The sequence below is a fragment of the Lissotriton vulgaris genome, chromosome 4_1 (genome assembly GCF_964263255.1).
Source record: "Lissotriton vulgaris chromosome 4_1, aLisVul1.2, whole genome shotgun sequence".
NCBI classification, from domain to species: Eukaryota; Metazoa; Chordata; class Amphibia; order Caudata; family Salamandridae; genus Lissotriton; species Lissotriton vulgaris.
In genome coordinates this window covers 98,913,564-98,935,063 of record NC_141691.1, presented here as the reverse complement: position 1 = coordinate 98,935,063, position 21,500 = coordinate 98,913,564, and positions in this window count along the sequence as shown.

Genomic DNA, 21,500 nt, shown 5'->3' with positions numbered 1-21,500 from the left:
AGGACAAAAGAATAATCATGTTTGCAACTAATAACAATATAAAAAAATTAACTGAAAGTACTACTTGGATGATGGATGGAACTTTTTCTATATGCCCAAAACCTTTCTACCAGTTATACACAATTCATGGGCAATATCATAATACCTGTATCCCCTTCATATATTGTTTATTACCGAACAAACAAGCCACAACTTACTCAGAAATCTTACAAAAAATAAAAGAACAAACTTCTGACTACTTCCCAATGAAAATCATCATAGACTTCGAGCAAGCTATGATTAATTCTATTTTGAAAACTTACCCACACACATCCATTCAAGGATGTTATTTTCATTTCAATCAATGTCTCTGGAGACATTTACAAAAATCTGCCCTTAGTGTTGAGTATGCAACAAATATAACTTTTGCTTGCCAAATCAAACATCTCATTGCTCTGGCATATGTACCAGTAACTGATGTGGCCGAACATTACAATTTGTTAATTGAAAGTCCTTTCTACACCCAAAATGAGCAAAGACTCGCCCCACTTTTAGATTACTTTGAGGACAACTGGGTAGGAAGACTACATAGGTCAGGCCACAGACGCCAGCCAAAATTTGCAATTCCCTGGTGGAATGTATATCTACCAACGCTCAACCAAGAGGCAAAAACGAACAATGCGTTTGAAGGTTGGCACAATACCTTCCTCTCTTCTACTGGACGTACAACACCCATATTACACAAGCTAGTCACAGCTATACAAAAAGAACAAAGCTTTCAGGAACTACGTATGCAGCAATCTGTCATACAACTGAAACCAAAACTCTCTAGACAAACTGCTCAAATGTATTTATATCTTCAACAGCAAGTCCAACTATATCCTACAACAAGAGGACTGGAATATCTAAAAATGATAGCCAAAACATTGAACTAATTGCAATAACTAAATCAATTGATAAAGATCAAACAATATCCTTAATCTAATAAAACACATATTTTAATATAATAAAAAAATATTTATTTAGTATAATTTATTTTTTAACACTATTATAAAAAGACTAAATAAATATATTATTATATCACAATATTTGTTTTTAAAAACTGTTTCTATCCAAAGAAAATAACATAAATTAATAACTTACCTTTAAATAGAACATCATAAAGATTAATCCTTTACCGACAATACAATGTGTAAATGTCAAAGACTTAATCCAACAAATCATTAATTATGTTTCTAATAACTCTGCTAAAACTATCCATCATCCAAATTAAACGACTATTTAAATGCCATTTAAAATGACGACTGTTATCTTAAAGTGTGAAAAATATTTCACAGAACTCAAAATATAAAGGAAGAATGTAAATCATCTCCGTTCTAACAACTGAAACACACTTCCTTTCCCAAAAAAAAAAATAATCGGAAACGGAAATAGCTGTTTCAAAATACGAGAAAAAAAAAAGCTAAACAATCCCACCGACATAACACTAACGAGTATCCCATAATATATAAACATAACATTCCTATTTATTTTTATTTTAATTAAATTATACCACATACTCATTAACTCCAACTATTTTAAATGGCTCAAAAAGTCGTGAACGAAAATACGTATTGATTCCACTCCATTATATGTAAATAGTCATACTTTAATTACCAACCCCAAAATAACAAATTATTACCTTTAATTTTAAGTTACAATACTTTAAAAAGATAAAAGTAGAATCGTACCTACTCAAAAGTGAACCTGCTTCCAACCGCGACTTTCCCTTTACCAAAATAACGCAAAAAGACAAAGAGTGGTTACAAAATAAAAGATCCAAATTATATGTAACTGTGAAAAGTACTACTATAAATGTCCATTATTATTATATATATGGCTCGAAATTATGTGTAATGTACAAAAAATTGTATAGTATATTGTGAATAGAAAATCTTTTTGCCTGTATATTAATTATATATTACATACTTTTAGTATTTATTACATTAAGTATAAAAATATATAAATATTTTATGTAATATGTATTAAAATTATTATATAACTAAATGTGTAATATTGTATTTGTTTATCAGATTTAATTGTTTACAATATGACTAATATGTGAAAATTGTTATTATTAAAACGTATTTATTAATAATAATAATCATACATAACAATATTGTATTGTTAAAAGAATCATTGATGATGATGTACATGTTCTAATTAAGATCTTTATATTATATTATACATTTAAAAGTGTTCATATGTTAATATCATCATCAGTATATCACTATATGTATTAAAATTTAGTGACTTATGTTTTTCATTACACATGTTTAATGTTTTATTAAGAAACAATAATTGTATTATGTATGTATAATATCATACATTGCATTATGTGAACTAACCATTTTTTCTCTACAAATTAAAAGTACTTGTGAAGAAAACTACTCTAAAATGTGATTATTAAAAGAACATTGTCCTCCTTTTTTTTTATATATTATACCAAACATAGCTTGATAAAATGTATATGTGATCGTATATTTCAAGTGTTGAATAAAAAAATTTACAGGAAAGAAAACTGGTGACATTATTTTGTATTACCTATGACAAAATCATTTTTATGTATTTTTGCAAATGTATTATAACTGTAATGTTCTATCTATTTCTATATACCACATGTAAATAGAGTACATACTATACACTGAAGTTATAACAATTATTATTCATACACCCATATACATATAATATCAATATTTGAAAGACACATAATTAATTTTTTTTATATTCCGACTCCAATAACCATTTACTTTAGGTAATTGCTTCTCAAAAACCGTGAACAATTTACTATTACAACTGCAATCACCATTTAATTAGGGTAAGTGCAGGACACAGATCATATTAAATTTACTCTTCCAACTCCAATTAACAATTAATTTAAGTAACTGCAGGACATTAATTTATAATAAATTACTATAGTAAATCAAATGTTAAAAAATGAATAATGTAATATAATTAAATGTAATTTAATATAATAAATTTAATTTAAATTGAATCTTAATTTATGTTTTCCCTGTACCCCTATAACTAAAAACTGAACCAGAATCCCAAAATACCCCTTTACCCACAAACTAAAAACTGACCCTGAAACCTAAAAATACCCCTTTACCCACAAACTAAAAACTGACTCTGAAACCTAAAAATACCCCTTTACCCACAAACTAAAAACTGACCCTGAAACCTAAAAATACCCCTTTACCCACAAACTAAAAACTGACCCTGAAACCTAAAAATACCCCTTTACCCACAAACTAAAAACTGACCCTGAAACCTAAAAATACCCCTTTACCCACAAACTAAAAACTGACCCTGAAACCTTACAAAACCCCTTTACCCACAAACTAAAAACTGACCCAGAAATCTTACAAAACCCCTTCACCCACAAACTAAAAACTGACCCTGAAACCTTACAAAACCCCTTCACCCACAAACTAAAAACTGACCCTGAAACCTAAAAATACCCCTTTACCCACAAACTAAAAACTGACCCAGAAACCTTACAAAACCCCTTCACCCACAAACTAAAAACTGACCCTGAAACCTTACAAAACCCCTTCACCCACAAACTAAAAACTGACCCTGAAACCTAAAAATACCCCTTTACCCACAAACTAAAAACTGACCCAGAAACCTAAAAATACCTTTACCCACAAACTAAAAACTGACTCTGAAACCTCACAAAACCCCTTTACCCACAAACTAAAAACTGGCCCTGAAACCTTACAAAACCCCTTTACCCACAAACTAAAAACTGACCCACAAACCTTACAAAACCCCTTCACCCACAAACTAAAAACTGACCCTGAAACCTTACAAAACCCCTTCACCCACAAACTAAAAACTGACCCTGAAACCTAAAAATACCCCTTTACCCACAAACTAAAAACTGACCCTGAAACCTTACAAAACCCCTTCACCCACAAACTAAAAACTGACCCTGAAACCTAAAAATACCCCTTTACCCACAAACTAAAAACTGACCCTGAAACCTTACAAAACCCCTTCACCCACAAACAAAAAACTGACCCTGAACACTTAAAATACCCCTTCGCACATACACAAAAAACAGACCCTAAACGCAAAAAATGTACCTTTGATAAAACTACCCACCCTTATCCACTATAAACTCGACATCCCACTCCTAAAAATATGATACATTTCTTTAGTAAATATCTACTAAATTATATATTTTTAATACTTTTTACTACATACACAAAATACCTAAATTTAAAACAAAAACATAATAGTGTTCTAAATTTCGGATTTAAATAATATGTATATAAAATTTTGAATAGAAAAAAAAATTAAATACAATGCGAAATTTTTTATTCTATGATTACAGTATACTTTGTTTATACACTACCCACCCTTATCCCCTTGAAACTATACATCCCACTCCTAAAATAATTAGACAAATATTTTTAGAAAATATATAAAAATATTATATTTACAAATCTATTTTAGTACATACACAACAGCAAACTTAAAAAATATGTACTATATTCGATAACAATCGATATCATTTCGCATAATTCAAAATATTTTTTTATATTTTAGAAATTTCGCAAATTTATAAGAAAATGCGAAATTTTAATTTATATAATTACCCTATATTTTTTAAAACACTACCCACCCTTATCCCCTATAAACTCTACATCCCGCTCCTAAAATTATTTTACAAATATTATTAAAATATAAATTAATAATTTTATATTTATAATACTTTTTTGTACATACACAAAAATTATTCAATTTTTTTAATATACTCCCTAAATTTCGATCAAATTTCGACTACTACAAATATTTTTTAAAATTATCGAAATTTTGAAATTTAAAGGAAATTCGAAATTTAAAATTGTAAAATTACACTATACTTTTTTAAAACACTACCCACCCTTATCCCCTATAAACTCTACATCCCGCTCCTAACATTAATATACAATTATTTAGTAAAAAATAATATATTTATATATATTTACACAATTTATTAATATATATCCAAAAGCAAACTACAAATAATTTAACAATACTCAATACATTTATATAAAAATTTGCAATTTAAAATAATTTGAATTAAATTTCGAAAATGTATAATTTTACTTCAAATGCGAAATTTATTATTCCATAATTACACTATACTTTTTTAATACACTACCCACCCTTATCCCCTATAAACTCTACATCCCGCTCCTACACTTCTAACTAAAATTATTTAAATTATATGTATAAATTACCTTATATATAAACAACATTTAACTATATCATTACTTAACATACTTTAAAACATCACTTTTACATATCGATATTTTTGCCAATCGATATTTTCAGCTTCGATATTACTGATTTCGACATTCATGTCTTCGATATTTTTGACACACACATAAATCGATATTTTCTACGACGATATTTTGGTTTTCGATATTTCTTACCATCGATATTTAGGACTCGATAATATGGTACTTCGACATTAACAACTCGATATTTTGACTGTCTACCGGTGTTGACTACCGGCGGACCAAAGGACCACATTTCTCATCATTCTGTGCAGCGCGCGGGCTGCTGACGGGGGTAGCAAGCGCCATGAGGTGCATAAGAAGCGGCGGAAGATACTGTGCCTTAGAACGCGTGCGGGCGGGCCCGGGTGAAGCCCGTCCGCGGCAGTCTGAGGCAGGGCTGGGCCACCCCCCCTTACATCCAGGGTCCAGGAGAATCTCGTGGACTTAAGATCGGACTTCAGGGTGGTCAGTTAAGTTTATAAAGGTACTGTTTTTGCATCCTCTATCAAAGTGTATTCAGTTTGCAGAATGAGCAAGCATAAGGCAATGGGCTCCTTGGTGGGGGGTGGGGTCACGGGGACTCTTGATGCCTTCCTAACTAGTGCGGAATCATTATTGGTCCATGAAGTCCAGCTCACGGAGAAGAGACTTTCCCTGGACTCTATAGTGGCCCAAAAACTATCCTCCATCAGTAGTTTAGCCATGACTAAATCCCCCAACGATGGGGTCCTTCCGTGCCTAGCAAAGACGGAAGGTGGTAATAATTTAAAAGGTTCAACTTCAGCCACAATTGTTCCCATTTTTAAAAAGGGTAACAAGGACATCCCACTTTGTTATTGGCCTATTTCCTTAATTGATGTGTCAGCGAAAGTTCTAGGAAGGGCTATCCTCAGACGGTTAATGGACTGGGCTGACGATCAACATATCATCACTGACACCCAATAGGGCTTTAGGCCAGGAAAGTCAACCACCAACCAGTCATGAAACCGTGTACTTGGCTTTCATGGACTTGACGGCGGGTTTTGAACAAGTTAATCGTAGGAAATTATGGGCAATTATGGGTGGCCTTGGCGTGAATCCCGGACTTATCAACATTCTAAAAGTCCTGCATCAGAACACCACTGCCACTGTTAGATATGACCAGGAGGGAGGCACCACCGACCCCTTTCCGTGCTCAAGTGGGGTGCGTCATTTTTTACCCCATTTTTGTTTACTCTGTACATAAATTGCCTGGATCAGGCACTTAGTGCCCTAAAGGCTGATACAGCGCGGATTGGCTCAAGAGGGATCCCCATCCTGCATTACCCGGATGACGCAGTCCTCCTCGCGCGTACACCCAAAGGGTTACAGGGTTTGATAGATGGCTTTATCTCTTTCATGGAGAACCTAGACCTGTCCCCCAAACTATCCAAGTCGTACATCATGGAAGTGGGGAAACAACTGAGCAAAAAATATGATTACTTGATTGGTTCTCATCACTTGGGAAAGGTGCACTCTTTTTCATACCTGGGTATTTTATTTGACAGTCGTCCTAATTTTAAAGTTCTATTAGAAGAGATATGTTGCACACTAGCGAGTTGCTCCAGGTCGATCATGAACTGTGCACGAAGGCTGGGCCGCTGGTCCCCGGAGCAAATCCTTAGACTATATGGTTCTATGTGTTGTGCCAAAATTCTCTACGGAAGTGAAATATGGGGTTTCATTGACACGCAGCACTTACACAAACAGGAAAATAAGTTCCTTCGGCGCCTACTTAAAGTGCCCCAGAGTACACCGTCCCATATTATTCATGAGGAACTGGGCGTCAGTTATGTCAGAGATAGGTTGGAAGTCAAACCCCTAACCTGTTGGACCAAAATTTGGGCAAACACAGAGGCTTCATTTAGTAAGCAGATCATAATAGATTGCCTTTCCCGTGACCAGGGTCTGAACATCCCTTGGCTCAAGTATGTAAAGGAGACTCTAGAAGGCATAGGATGTACAGATCTTTTTAATAACCCTACAAAAATGTTAGTCCAGGATAAGGCTTGGTGAAGGACCGGTTCCAGAAGCATGTTACATCACTTAGGGAAGACAGGGAGCTGGTAAAGCCCTCAGCTAGAGAACATCTCCTGACTAAATCATGTCTAGGTATTAAGCCGTATCTATCTCACTTCTATAATGCCCACGACAGATTCATAATGACACGTTTTAGGTTTAATCTTTTACACCATATACTAGCTGACCCGGAAGGATATACTTCGTCCATAGAATTGAAGGTTCCATGTGGCTCCACAGGATACCATTCACTTTGTTTTACTATGTCCCTTTTACTCACAACTCAGGAGTTTGCTTTTAAAAAGTATTTTAAAGAATGCTAGATTCAAACACGCATTAACCCTCATCTGTACTGTAAACTTTTTAAGGGCAGCTCTCAGACTCAGAAATACAAGAGGTAACAGGTGAATAGATGTGGCTTGTAATGCCAGCATGTAAAAGGCCCTAAAAATTAATTCGTGGGGGGAGGGTTCTTTTAATTGTAGAAGGACTGAATATGCATTTATTTAAAACTGTCGAATTGCTATGCTCTTCTCCCACATCATGATGTATTCTACCTGCACTTTCGTGGCTTGTAATGGTAGTCTCTTTTTGGCCCGAAATATGAATTTTATGTGAGAAGGGGTTCTTAATTATGGATGGATTGAATAGGTATCATTTTAAGTCATTGTTTGTGCTGTTTTTATATTACGATGTATTTTATTTGCACTTTTATGGTATCTTTTCATATCGAATAAAGTATTTTGAATTGAATTGAATTGAGTTACACATGTGACACTTAGAACTGGTTCATCTGGTAATGGATAGATGAGCAACTGTAATGTGATCCGTGTGAAATGGCCTATTCCATGACTTCTACATCTTGATGGTGACTTATGAAAATATGTTAACTGAAGCAGGGCACCTGCAGTTCCACAAGCTCTGGATTAGGGAAAGCTCATTTTATGCTGTATGTAAAGGCTGTAGTGTTATTCCATTTCTTAATAGAAATCTATTCTCCCTTGGATCACATGAGGTAAGTATGGTATACTACAAGGGCATCAGGCACGAGACAAAACATTAGCTGGTAGATAGATGTGGTTAAGATATTGAGAACGAAAAACATGACGTTGCATCAGACTATGTTCCTGACACCATTATGTGAGAGTGGGCATGGGTCTTGTACCTTTCAGTAATGTGCTACTGACTATTGGCTATATATAAGCACATTTTGCCATCCAAGTACAATTTATAATGTTGGCCAATCTAGGTAAAGTTGTTATTACACCTATGTTCCAAGTACATATCAACATCTCAACAATTTTTTTATCTGTTTTTCAGCATCAAACCAGGGTAGTGAAGGAGACAGTGGCATGAATGTTGGGGAAGCAGCTGGCCACAGTTGTTTTCTCTGTTACTGACCAAAAGGGACCTAGTGGCACAGAGGGTGACTGGAGCGCCACAGAGGAGCTGACCGACGTGAAGGATGTATCATCTTTGTCAGAGTCTACTCCCAGTGAGGCCTCCCAGGTGGTGGTGGATCCCCCTGGACCCGTGTCCACTCCATCTGAGTCCACCACCCCCTGCCATCTTCCCCTCACAACTGCTCCTCAGCTACCAGTCTGTGGCCACTCCCCTAAAAGGGGAGGAGTCTTGTATGCGCCAGGCACCTCACCCCTGCCTCTGTCTTCCCTGCTGCCCTGAGTGTGGAGGTCATTGAACTCCTGAGGCAGATCTCTATGAGTCAGACAGCAGTGCTAAATGTCCTCCAGGTCCATACCAATTAGCAGACCCAGATGGTATCTTTCCTGGCTGAAGGTCATTCACTTTGACATGTCTTTCCTACAGAGATCCATTCAGGCTCTAGCCTCCAACTCACAGCAGCCTTAATCCAAATCCAGAGTTCCACCCCCTGCCTCTTCCCCATTCACAGTCCCTGACCAAAGTACACGCAAACCTGACCACACATCCACATTAACATCAACATGCAGCACACAAATACACAGAGATAAGACAAAGACAGATGCACACGCACTCAGCAAACACAAGAAACCCTCTCTTCCCGGACATGCAGAATTTGAATTTGAATTTGAATTTGAATGGGGATTTATAAAGCGCGTAGCTACCCTGGGGCGTCCCAGCGCTGTAAATCGACCTATAGTTCCGGAGGGGGTGGCAGCGGAGGTGAGGTTTTATGGGAAGAGCCATCTTTTTAGTAGCCTACGAAAGGTCAGAAGATTGTGCTCTCTCCGGATGGAAAGTGGAAGAGCGTTCCACAGTTTAGGGGCGTTGTAAGAGAACAATCGCCCCCGCAACGGGCCTTTTTTATTCTCGGAATGCTGGCCAGGGAGAGGGAGTCCGATCTGAGTTGTCTGTTCGAGTGATGGGGTTTGACGAGGGATCTCAGGATCGGAGGGCCTCTACCTTGCATTATTTTGTGAGAAATGCATAGGGTCTTAAAAGTGATCCTTTCTTTGATCGGGAGCCAGTGTAGGCTTTTGAGGGCTGGTTTAGCAGAGCATCTCAATTGGTCCCGGTTAAGAGTCTGACGGCGGCGTTCTGGGCACATTGCAGTCTGTTAATGACTGATGCGGGGGCACCTAGGTAAAGGGTGTTTCCGTAGTCCAGTCTGGAATTCACCAACCCCTGCATCAGCAGTTTCCTGGATTGGAAGGGGATCAGGTGGAGGATTTTACGCGCTGTTCGAATGAGCCCATAGCAGATGCCAGTGGTTTTTCTGGCCTGGATTTTGAAGTTGAGCTCTTGGTCCAGCCAGATGCCAAGGCTTTTGACTTCGGGTTTGGGAGTGGGAGGTGATCCCATGCAGAGTGGCCATGAGAGGGATGGAGGGAGTTTGCGTGGGTTTCCTAGGAGAAGGATCTCGGACTTTTCTCCGTTCAGCTTCAGGCATGATTCACACATCCAGTGGAAGATGTTCTCGAGGCACATTTGCCAGGTTGTCCAAGCTTTTGCTCGATTGGTTTATGGAGACCACCAGTTGGGTGTCATCGGCATACATGACTGTTTTTATGCGGAATGGGGTCATAATGTCCTCTAGAGGGGACATGTAGACGTTAAAAAGTGTGGGGCTCAGGGAGGAGCCCTGGGGGACCCCACACTGTAACGGCAGAGCTTTGGACATGACTTTTTCCTCGGATACTTGGAAGGTTCATCCTTCAAGGAAGGATTTGATCCAGGACAGGGCGGTACCGGATACTCCTACCAAGCTGAGCTGGTAGATGAGGATGGCATGGTCCACCGTGTCGAAGGCGGCACTCAGGTCGAGGAGGATCACTGCCACTGATCCTCTGCGTCTATGATGGTCGAAGGACCATGGCTAGAAGTGCGGTGTCTGTTCCCTGTCCAGGTCTAAACCCTGTCTGGGATTGGCGCAGAAGATTGTTGGATTCTAGGAAGTGGGAGAGTTGACGATTGGCAATTCGCTCGGCCACTTTGCTGATGGCCGGGAGGAGAGAGATGGGTCTGAAGTTGGATAGGTTCGTCGGATCGTCGAGGTGGGGTTTTTTAAGAAGAGCCCTGACTGGAGCTTTTTCCCAATTGGCAGGAACAGAGCCTAGTGCAAGAGAAGCGTTAATGAGGTGGGTGAAGGGAGGGGCGACAGTGGAGGCGACCAGTTTGAGTTTGCTCATAGGAGCTGGGTCTGATGGAGCATCGCTCTTTACGGATTGTAAAGTAGACAGAAATTGCTCTGTGGTGACCTGGGAGAATGTTTGGAGGCAGACAGACACAACACCCACTGCACCACATGGTCCAAATATAGGCAAACAGGCAGACAGCACACCATCACACACAGCCACGACAGACACCACACCAGCACACACAGACATGCCACATCCTTCACAACCATCTACCGCCACACCCCCTACCCTTGCCTCTCTTTGTACCCTATCGGCCCAAAAACTCCACCACATTGCCCCTGACCTCTTCCCTGCCCAAACTGACCAAATGCCTCCCAAACCTAAAAAAGAAGACTCTGTCTTCCCTGGCATACCGTTCCACATCAACCCCCAAAAACACCTACCCAGCCTCCTGCCGAAACCCAAACTAAACAGCAAGAAACTCGGAAGAGGAAAGCTACCTGTCCTCCCACCGGCCCACCCCCTCCTAAACTCAGAAGATTATCTTCCCTATCCTACTGCAGTACTTCCACGGGGAAGGAAATTAAAGGAAAAAATACCCCCCTTTTCCATTCCCTTCATTATCCCTAAAATGTTGAAACCCACAACCTCACATTCTGCCATCTCACTGACCTAGCCAACGCACCCATTCCTGAGCCCAGACCTCCCAAGGACCCAGCCCACCCTAGTTTGTTTCTTTTGGTGCCTGGCCTGCCCCCTATATGCTCCTTCAGGGGAAGGTGTCCCTTTGCAGTATTACTGTAGGCAAGTTTGGGTGGGCAACTCTTTGCTGGCCCACCTCATAGACATTTGGACTGGCTATTGGCCTTTGATTTCTTCATTTCACTATGGAGGCTGAATAAAGCGTTTGTTTGTTTGTTTGTTTGGTATTCCTGTGTCCAAACATAGCCCTTGCTGTTAACTGTCATTCATGTGTAGTTTGTGATGTTTGAGTATATTTCTGTTAGTATGATAATGATAGCATATGGTTCATAGAGTAGGTAAGTCTATTGGGATGTTGTGTGGATTTATGTACCTACATTGGCTGGGAGTCAATGTCCACATGAGCTTTGTTAAGGAGTGTAAGGTAAAGGGTCAGACCTTGCAATGGATATTGTATGTGTTCATAGTGCAGGTAGATTTCTAATCCCATTGTGCAAGTGTGTCAAGGGACAGAATATGTGGCGTTACAACACATGCCATTACATGGCATACAGTTGCGATGCAAAACTTTACCCCGACTTTCTGTCGGGGGAGCGCTGGAAGTTGGAATAGATTAATTTTCTATTCCAACTCCAGTGAGTAGAACAGTAGGGAAGGTGTTGGAGTTAAATCCAACACCTTCTACCCACTGCTTCACACCTTTTGCGTTGCAGCGTCATGCGATGTAATTGCATGCGTTGTAATGGTTGCGTTGAAAAGGCTGTTTCCCCCAGGGACAGAACTCAATGAGATGTATGTTGCATATGTATTTGATGTATACAAGGTGAATCTTCTTATCAAAACACTTGAAGGCGTTTTGACTCTGTATACATGATAGTTACTTTAGCCACACAATTACATAGAGCAATGTGTGAACTGCAAAATATGACTTAATAGATATGGGCAATTGATGTTCCTTCAGTGGATCTTGTTAAATTCTTCCAATGACAAATTTGACACATGTGGATGCCACTTTGTGGCAAAGCCATTAGTCCCAGTTAAGCCTGATTCTCAATGTCCTATCCACATGGAAAGTGTGAGGTAGGTACAAATCAGACTGTGTCCTTGCCCGGTTGTCTTCCAGGACTCCCCTTAAATTAGAGATCCATTGTATGCAAGGTATATAGGCACTATGGCCTCCTGTGTAGTGGAGTTTTAGATGGTTGTAATCCCATTCACAGTAGTTGCCGATTTCACGTGGATTCATGACAATGCTTTGTGAGTTAGACTGTCTTTCTGTACATACTAATTCACTACTGATATATCTTTTAGTTGCATGGGAACCTAGATTATGGTACATAGCTTATGGTACAGGAATGGGTGTCACTGGAGTTGATATCTAGTTATAATATGGTGGAATTTTTGTTTTTTTCACTGCATTGCGGACAAATGTACACCAGCTTCTTGGCTTAACACACAGTTAGAGTATGTGAGTCAGTCAATAAACTGAACATAGGCCCCATCATGCTGACGTGATTTGCCTTTATAGTCTGTCTAGGTGCACACATGGCCCCACATTTGATCTTCCACACAGAGACATAATGCACTATACTTGACCGGATCACTGAAATAATATCGACTGACAAAATATCGACTTGCCAAAATATCGTGGACAAAATATCGACAGTCAAAATATCGAGTTTGTATCTACAAACAGGTAAGTACAAAAATATCGAGTACAAAATATCGTTAACAAAAATATAGATGTAAAAAATATCGACTTTATTAAAAACAGTGTTAAATTAAATTAATATTAAATTTTAATTACTAAAATATACCTAAAACGACTTAAATTAAATTATAATAATAAAATAATAAATGAAAATAATAAAAATAATTTTTTAAAATCTTATTTGTTGACCCTGAACCCTAAAAATACCCCTTTACCCAAAAACCCAAAACTGACCCTGAACCCTAAAAATACCCCTTTACCCAAAAACCCAAAACTGACCCTGAACCCTAAAAATACCCCTTTACCCATGACCTGAAAACTGACCCTGAACCCTAAACATACCCCTTTACCCATGACCTGAAAACTGACCCTGAGCCCTAAAAATACCCCTTTACCCATGACCTGAAAACTGACCCTGAACCCTAAAAATACCCCTTTACCCATGAACTGAAAACTGACCCTGAACCCTAAAAATACCCCTTTACCCATGACCTGAAAACTGACCCTGAACCCTAAAAATACCCCTTTACCCATGAACTGAAAACTGACCCTGAACCCTAAAAATACCCCTTTACCCATGACCTGAAAACTGACCCTGAACCCTAAAAATGCTCCTTTACCCAAAATTTATCAATATTATTTAATTACCAATTAATTATTAATTAACAATAACAATAAAGTAAATATATTAGAACATTAGGTGTAATTATTTTAATAATTAATATTATTTTTTCAAATTTAATTACATTAAAATAACACAAAATTATATATATAAAAAATGTACTCTAATGTAATTAACTAATTACAATTAATTAATTAACAATTATTTACTAATACAAAATATATTCAAAATTATATTAATTAATTAACTAATTAATATTAATTAATTATCAATTAATTATTAAATAAAAATATTAACAAACATATATTAATTAATTAATTATTATTAAATTACTTCCCACCCTATTCCCCTATAAACCCACAACCCGCTACAGAATTACATTACGCAATTATTATCAAAAAAAATTCATGTAATAAAATATTTTATAACATTAATACACACTATTCACACATATAATTACATAAAAATACACTATAAAATATTATATATTATTAAAAAATCGATATTTTTGCTATCTATATTTTATACAGTCGATATTACTTCACTTACCTGAAAAACGATATTTTTGTAGTCGATATTATGTCCAGTCGATATTTTGTCCAGTCTATATTTAAAACTCGATATTATGTCCAGTCGATATTTTGGAGTCGATATTTTGTCTCTATACCACTTGACCATGGTTACCTGCATGATAGGGGATGTACATGCTATCAGAGGGTTGTGTTTATTGTTAAGTGTGGGTTAGGGTTGTCAAGGAGGGTTTGTGTGTCAAGTGAGGTTGAGTGTGTGTGTATATGTCGAGGGATGATGTGTCACATGCAAACAGTGTGACAGCCACACGCATTAGGACTTCTGGATTGTGGTAGAGTGGATCAGTCCAGTAATCTTTGCATTGTGACTGATTTATTTTGTTTGTCACAACATGAGTTTGAGTAATTTCGGTTATCAGTGAAATTGGGGTGGGGACTCATATGAATGTGTATTATGTCTATGTGGCCACCTTTTCTCAGCCAAATGAGCCACATGAATTTGCTTTTCATGTGTTGCTACACATGTGATATGTAAATACATCAGGCATTTGACAGGATCTAGATAGGTGAATGCACACTTTACATTGTACATAAGATGACTGGATGTTTGCCAATGGTAAAGGCTGTTATTAACAATTCACTTTAGTGACACAAATATGACATCAATGCATAGGGATTTGTAGTTGGTTCAATGAAGACAGTAGAAGATTGTGCTTGCAGTGTTACAGATATCTCAGCTAATACTTCTGGGGCAATGGTAGGTGATGCAGTTGCAAAGTCTGCTTTCAGTTTTTTCAAGATGTTGCCGTACTCAATGGAGTTTGGATGGTAGCTTTCTCTGCAAACAATTTCCATTATGGTAATGCTAGGCACTATCAAGTCCAATTACTATTGAAAGACTGATATAAATGTTTCAGTTCTTTTTCCTCCAAAGCACCTTCAAGCCCCCTCACGTTGTACATCTCAAGGTATACCTTTTCAGCATGACACTGCACTGATACACCCTCCTTGACGGTGCAGTTTAGGAGATCAGCTGGACCCTCAGTGTTTGCTCTCAGCAGTGGTGATGAGGGTATTGGGTCAAGGTGATGAGGGTTGTGTGCCAGTATGGGTTTCTGTGGCATACATTTTTAGGTGTGCATTGATGGTATGTTGCCATAATAAGTGGCACATAGAGCAATGGTGAGCTCACCATACATATTTTTGTACATATATCTGTGCCTATGCCCATTTCCAGTCCTACCTTTATGTCGGGTCTGTCCGTGTATTTACACTACACAGCCTGGATGCCCAAAGCAGACATTCCCTCATTCCCCATGCTCAACATACTACAGGACACTTTCACATTACTGCACCTTTGCTTTGTGGTTACTTTAATGTGTCGGGTAGGTGTGTCACTTACCGGCAGCGACGTCCGCAACACTCCAGATTTAGCTGGTTATCAAGTATAGAAGCAGTATGACGTGCGCAATGGGCACATAGCTGCAATGGAAATGTGCAGGAAACATGTTGTGGTGATTTTCGGCCTTGAAAGCCTCCCCTTCCGCTATCTCTGATGAGATAGTTGGACCGACACAGACGGCGCTTAGGGAATACACATCGTAATAGGGCGGGCGGTTCCAGGGCAAGACCACACTCCGATCTGTTCCATTGGACCTTTCCAAAACCTTTGTTGTCGGATTTTCCTGTCGGAGTGGGAAGAACCGCGTCAGTCGATAAGCCATGTATTGTAGTGCATCATAACACTTCTGACGTGACATCGGGCGGACCGACCGGCCTGAACAAGATCGCGGAGGCTTTCCGCCCATCATCGTGATTAGGCCCTTAATGTATGTTGCCCTTGACATTTCCAGCAGCTGTTTTTCTTATGGAGGATTTGTTAGCTGTGTGTGGAATCGAGTCTATGCTTCAGTTCTCTGTGGCGATAAAACTGCTTTCATTGAATTTAATTTTCATGGGCTCTGGAAAAATGATTTTGCATGTGAGGCCATACACTCATGTTTTTGTGATGTGAATCCAAACTCCAGGTGAAACAGTTTGCTCCGCATGTATGGGGGTAGTTGGAAGATTCCCTTGTACCCCATGCATTGTATTTTATCCAGTTCAAACCCAGGTATGCCAAGGTATGCTTTAGGCTGTAGCTGACCGTGGGCATGAGTTTTGCTTTCATCACCCTACGGATGGGCTCAGTCATGGGGCTGAAAAGGCTGGAATTTAGTTTACACAGGACATTGTTAACCTCTTTTACTTTGATCTTCATCATTAAACCATGCGCCAAGGTAATTGTAAGTGTAGACACTATCTTCTGCCTGTTAACTCAGTGTATAGGTGTTGTGACATAACATACCCATTTGTCCACAGGAACCGCTTTGCGCCTGTCACACCAGGGGCGTAACACAGACCCAGGGATCCCCTGCAGTGCGGAGGGCCCTCTGCACAGTACTCAGGCCTGAGAGCTCCATATTAAATCCAGAGCGGGAGCCACTCCTTGTAACTTGCAGAGGATCCCCTCAACTTTCGTTACCCCACTATGTCGCAGTTGGTGTGACAGAGACTACTATTGTAGTGCCAAAATTGCTGATGTTTGTTTCTTGACTAGCTCAAAGATTTTGACCCATATGGGATCCTGGTGTTATTTTTTCGGGCCCATGCAAGGTGCTTAACGCCTTGCCTGCAGCGCCGATTCACCCCGGTGCTGAACATTCCATTTGCGGGTGTGGTCATGCCGGAACGGTTCCATCATGAGCATCGAAGGGGTTAAGGTTGTTTGCAGCACTTTCCAGCTCTTTCCTTGCAGTAATTGTTCCTAGTCTACTGTTGGCCCTACTGGATTCCCTTAATTTGAGGGAGCTTAATTTGACCTCCCTTACTAAACCCAGTCTGTAATTGTTTGAACTACTGTGTCTATTTTGACAGCCACCTAATAAGAAGGAACGCAGGTTGGTGACCAGTTTGGGCCAGCCTTGGTTGTGTTTCTAGTGTTTCACTTTAATTGACCATCCCTTCCACTGGCCTTTCCATCCTTCTATCGTGGTTGACCTTTGAGTTGTCCATTTTATCCTTCTTATCAGTTTGTAATGTTCCTCACCTTTTGTTTGTCCAGTTACTGGCAGCTGTCCTGACTTCTTCCTTGTAGAGAGAGCTGGGCAGTCAACTCGGCATGCTCTCCTTCTGCCCACTGGGCCATCTTAAAGTCTAATAATATCTTACTCAAATTGGCGCTCCAAAAAATGTAAATCAATTGTGGTTGAATTGTTAAAAGAATGAGGGTGTCTAATGCATGGGTGATTTTTTTGTAGCTGTATTCTGTGCTAATTCGAATTTGTAAACTTGAAGAAAGGTGCTGAATCTCAGTCTCACTTGGCAGGAAACATTTGCGCTGATGCTTTCCTTCTTGAGGTTGTGAAGTCCCCCATTTACATAATTCCTGAAGGCATGTGCTCGCTAATTAGTTCCTCCAAAGGTTGATCATCTTTTCTATGTTTTCCACTGTCTTTCCGTATTTAAAATTAAAGTATACATTTATTATTCTGCCTCCCTTGCTTCTATATCCTTCAACAATACCAGCTTGCAGCATTTCTGATTTGTCCTTTTATTTGGGTGATGGTAACATTTGAGGAGTGTTTTATGTACATTCATGTGCCACTGGATGGCCTTCCAAATAAGTGGACAATGTTTTGCAAGCTCATGAATCTCTGCAAAGCCCGGTAAAGGTGTGGGAGGGGTTGAGGATGTCTCGTGGAGGCAGAAAACGTCTATTTCTTTCAAAAACTTGAGTGCAGCATTACTTTGTAGGATCTTTGTGATTCCTCCTGTGTTCCAAGATATTATTTTTGCTGTAGTGGCCTGGTGAGTTGCATTCCTGTGCCTGTAAAGTTAATATTAGGGATGTCTAGGGGGCATATTATCAAGCAGGTTGTTACAAATGATCGCCATTTTAGCGGCAGAAAACTGCCGCTAAAGCGGCGATAATGGGCTTGATAATATGGCCTTGTGAATTCCAATAGAAGCTCATGTTCTGGTGTGAACCTGGGCTTCCATTTGAATTCTCCAGAGCAGATTATCAAGCCCATTATCGCCGCTTTAGCTGCAGTTTTCTGCCGCTAAAACGGCGATAATTTAAACACCCTGCTTGATAATATGCCCCTAGATTTTTCCCGTACAGGGTTAGTGGCGATCCAGCTTGGGTCGTCTGCCAGGTACCTTGCCGTTCCCAGCATCATGATCGTCCTTTGTTCTCTTATGTGCGACTCTGGACGATAGATGATGGCCAGATTCCTGATGCAGGTATCACTCTGCTGACTTAGGGTCTCATTTCCAAACTTGTGCCGTAGGACAGGACTCTAGACCTTCCTGCTGCGCTGCCGTACAGCAAACGAAAAGGGCAGGAATGCGCCATATGTACCAGATATGGCGCATTCCTATCCTCTTTCCTAGCGATGGCACACAATTGGCTACCATGCATCAACCCAGTTGTGGGCATGGGTGCTTTTGTACAGAAGGAGACACCATCCTGCACAAAAACAATCAATCCTGCACAAAAACAATCAATCCTGCACTGCACAAAAACAATCAATGGAGGCTGCTGAATGCAGTACACATAGAAAGAGGAAAAGACGAGGCAAAATAAAGTTATTTAAATTTTTCTATTTCTATTTCTATTTCTATTTAAAATTATTTGTACAGCGCACGTACACCAGCGGTTTCATGGCGCTAAACTGACAGAGAACTGGGCAGAAAGAAGACTAGGGGCCAATTAGGACCCAAGAATGAGAAAAGGATATGTTAATTAAAAAATTTGGCAAAAAGATGTGCCTTGAGCTGTTTCCGGAACAGCAGGTACGAAGTTGAGGCCCTGAGCTCTAAAGGCAGCGAATTCCAGAAAATTGGCGCGAGGGTCGCGAATTTCGAACCTCCCCATTTCTTTCTTCGGAACCGCGGAACAGTGAGAAAAGATTGAGTAGATGACCTCAGTTCCCTGAGGGGGACATAAGGAATAATCTCCGATGAGATAAAAGCCGGTGCCGTGCCCAGTCGTGCCTGGAAGGTGATAGAGGCAAGCTTGAACTGGACACGGGCACAGACAGGAAGCCAATGTAGGGACTTCAGGAGGGGAGTGGTATGGTGTGTTTTTGGAAGTTTGAACACCAGGCGTGCCGCCTGGTTTTGAATCTGCTGCAAACGCCGAAGACTATATGCAGGAATATCTGCATATAGGGCGTTGCCATAATCCAGGCGGGAAACGACCATGGCGAGGGTGATTAATTTTAGGGCGTCAAATGAGAAAAAACGGGAAGCCTTGCGTATGGTACGCAGTGCCAGAAAAGAAGAAGAAACCACAGAGCTGACCTGTGAGTGAAGGGTGAGTTGGGAGTTGAGCTTGATGCCAAGAGTTTTAACTGAGGTAGAGGGAACAGGTGGGGAACCAAGGGAAGGGGGCCAGAAGATGGGGGACCAGGGGCTGGATGAACCACCCGTCAACACCAGCTCAGTCTTGTCTGGGTTGAGTTTAAGATGGTTGTGGTTCATCCAGTCTCGGATGTGAATCATGACAGTTTGAAAATTAAGGGCAGAATCGGGGGAAGAGGAAAGATTGAAAACAAGCTGGAGGTCATCCGCATAATTGAATACAGCGACCTCCATTTGTTGCAGTGAAAAGATAAGAGGGGAGATGTAAAGGTTGAATAGGAGGGGGGAAAGGGAGGAGCCTTGGGGGACCCCGCACTGCACATCGCGGAAGTCCGCAGTGAAATCACCCAGGCGGACTGCCTGGGTGCGGTCCCTCAGGAAGGATGATAACCAAACCAGCGCGGTGCCCCCGATCCCCGCCGCCCTGACACGGGAAAGTAAGATGGCATGATCCACCGTGTCAAAAGCGGCTGAGAGATCGAGGAGGACCAAGGCCTGAGGCTGGTTGGTATCCATTCCCTCCCTGAGGTTGTCAAGGACCGAGAGCACTACGGACTCCGTAGAGTGTGCGGGGCGGAACCCGGCCTGGCGGGGGGCGAGAGCCCCGTTCTTCTCCACGAAAGAACTCAAGGCAGAGGTGACGTGACGCTCGAGTACTTTCGCCAGGAACGGTAAAAGAGAGATAGGGCGAAAATTAGCTGGAACAGAGGGGTCGGCGCCCGGTTTTTTCAGAATGGGAACGATGATAGCAGATTTGAGAGAGTTGGGTACCACGCCCTGGGATAGAGAACTGTTGAGAAGGTGAAGGGGGGGTCTGGACAGCTAGAAAAAATGTGACGGAGAATATGGGCTGGGCAGGGGTCTAGCGGGGAACCAGATTTGACCAGTGGAATTATGGCAGTCAGAGATTCCTTAGTTAAAAGTGGAAAGGCAGTGAGATGATCCTTGGGGGGAGGACACTGAGGGTCCACAAAGGTAGGGGAAGGAAGGGGAATGTTAGCTTTAATGATAGCGATTTTTTGGATAAAGAAGTTGTTTAAGGAGTGACAAAGTTCCTGGGAAGGAGTGGGTTTGAGGGAAGTTCTGTCCGAAAATGCCAAATTGTGGACAATCGAGAAGATTTCCTTAGATTTGTTTTCAGCTGCGAGAATTTTGGAGGAGAAATAGATAGTTTTCGCCTCCAGGATGTTTTTTTTATATAGAGTCAAGATGTTGATAAACTCCAGGCGTAGAGAGGGGCAGTAGTTTTTCCTCCAGGCCCGCTCCGCCCGGCGCAACGCCAATTTAGTGGCTTTAAGATCTTGATTAAACCACTGATTGGCGTCCTTCTCTCGTTTAGTTGAGACCCGTTTGAGGGGGGCAATAGAGTCGCAGCCTGCAGAGAGCCATTGATCAATGGCCGTGACCTGAGAGCTGGTAGACAGGTCTTGCAGGGGGGGAATGAAGGTGGTGAGAGTGGAGGATAAACTATCTGGGTCCACTCGGCCCCATGCACGAACCCAGATGTTTTTGGGAAGTGGGGGCTTAACCAGGGGGTGAATAGGGAGAGCAAAGGAAATCAGGTGATGGTCAGACCAAGTGCAGGGCAAGATTGAGAGGGACTCTACGGGGCAATTT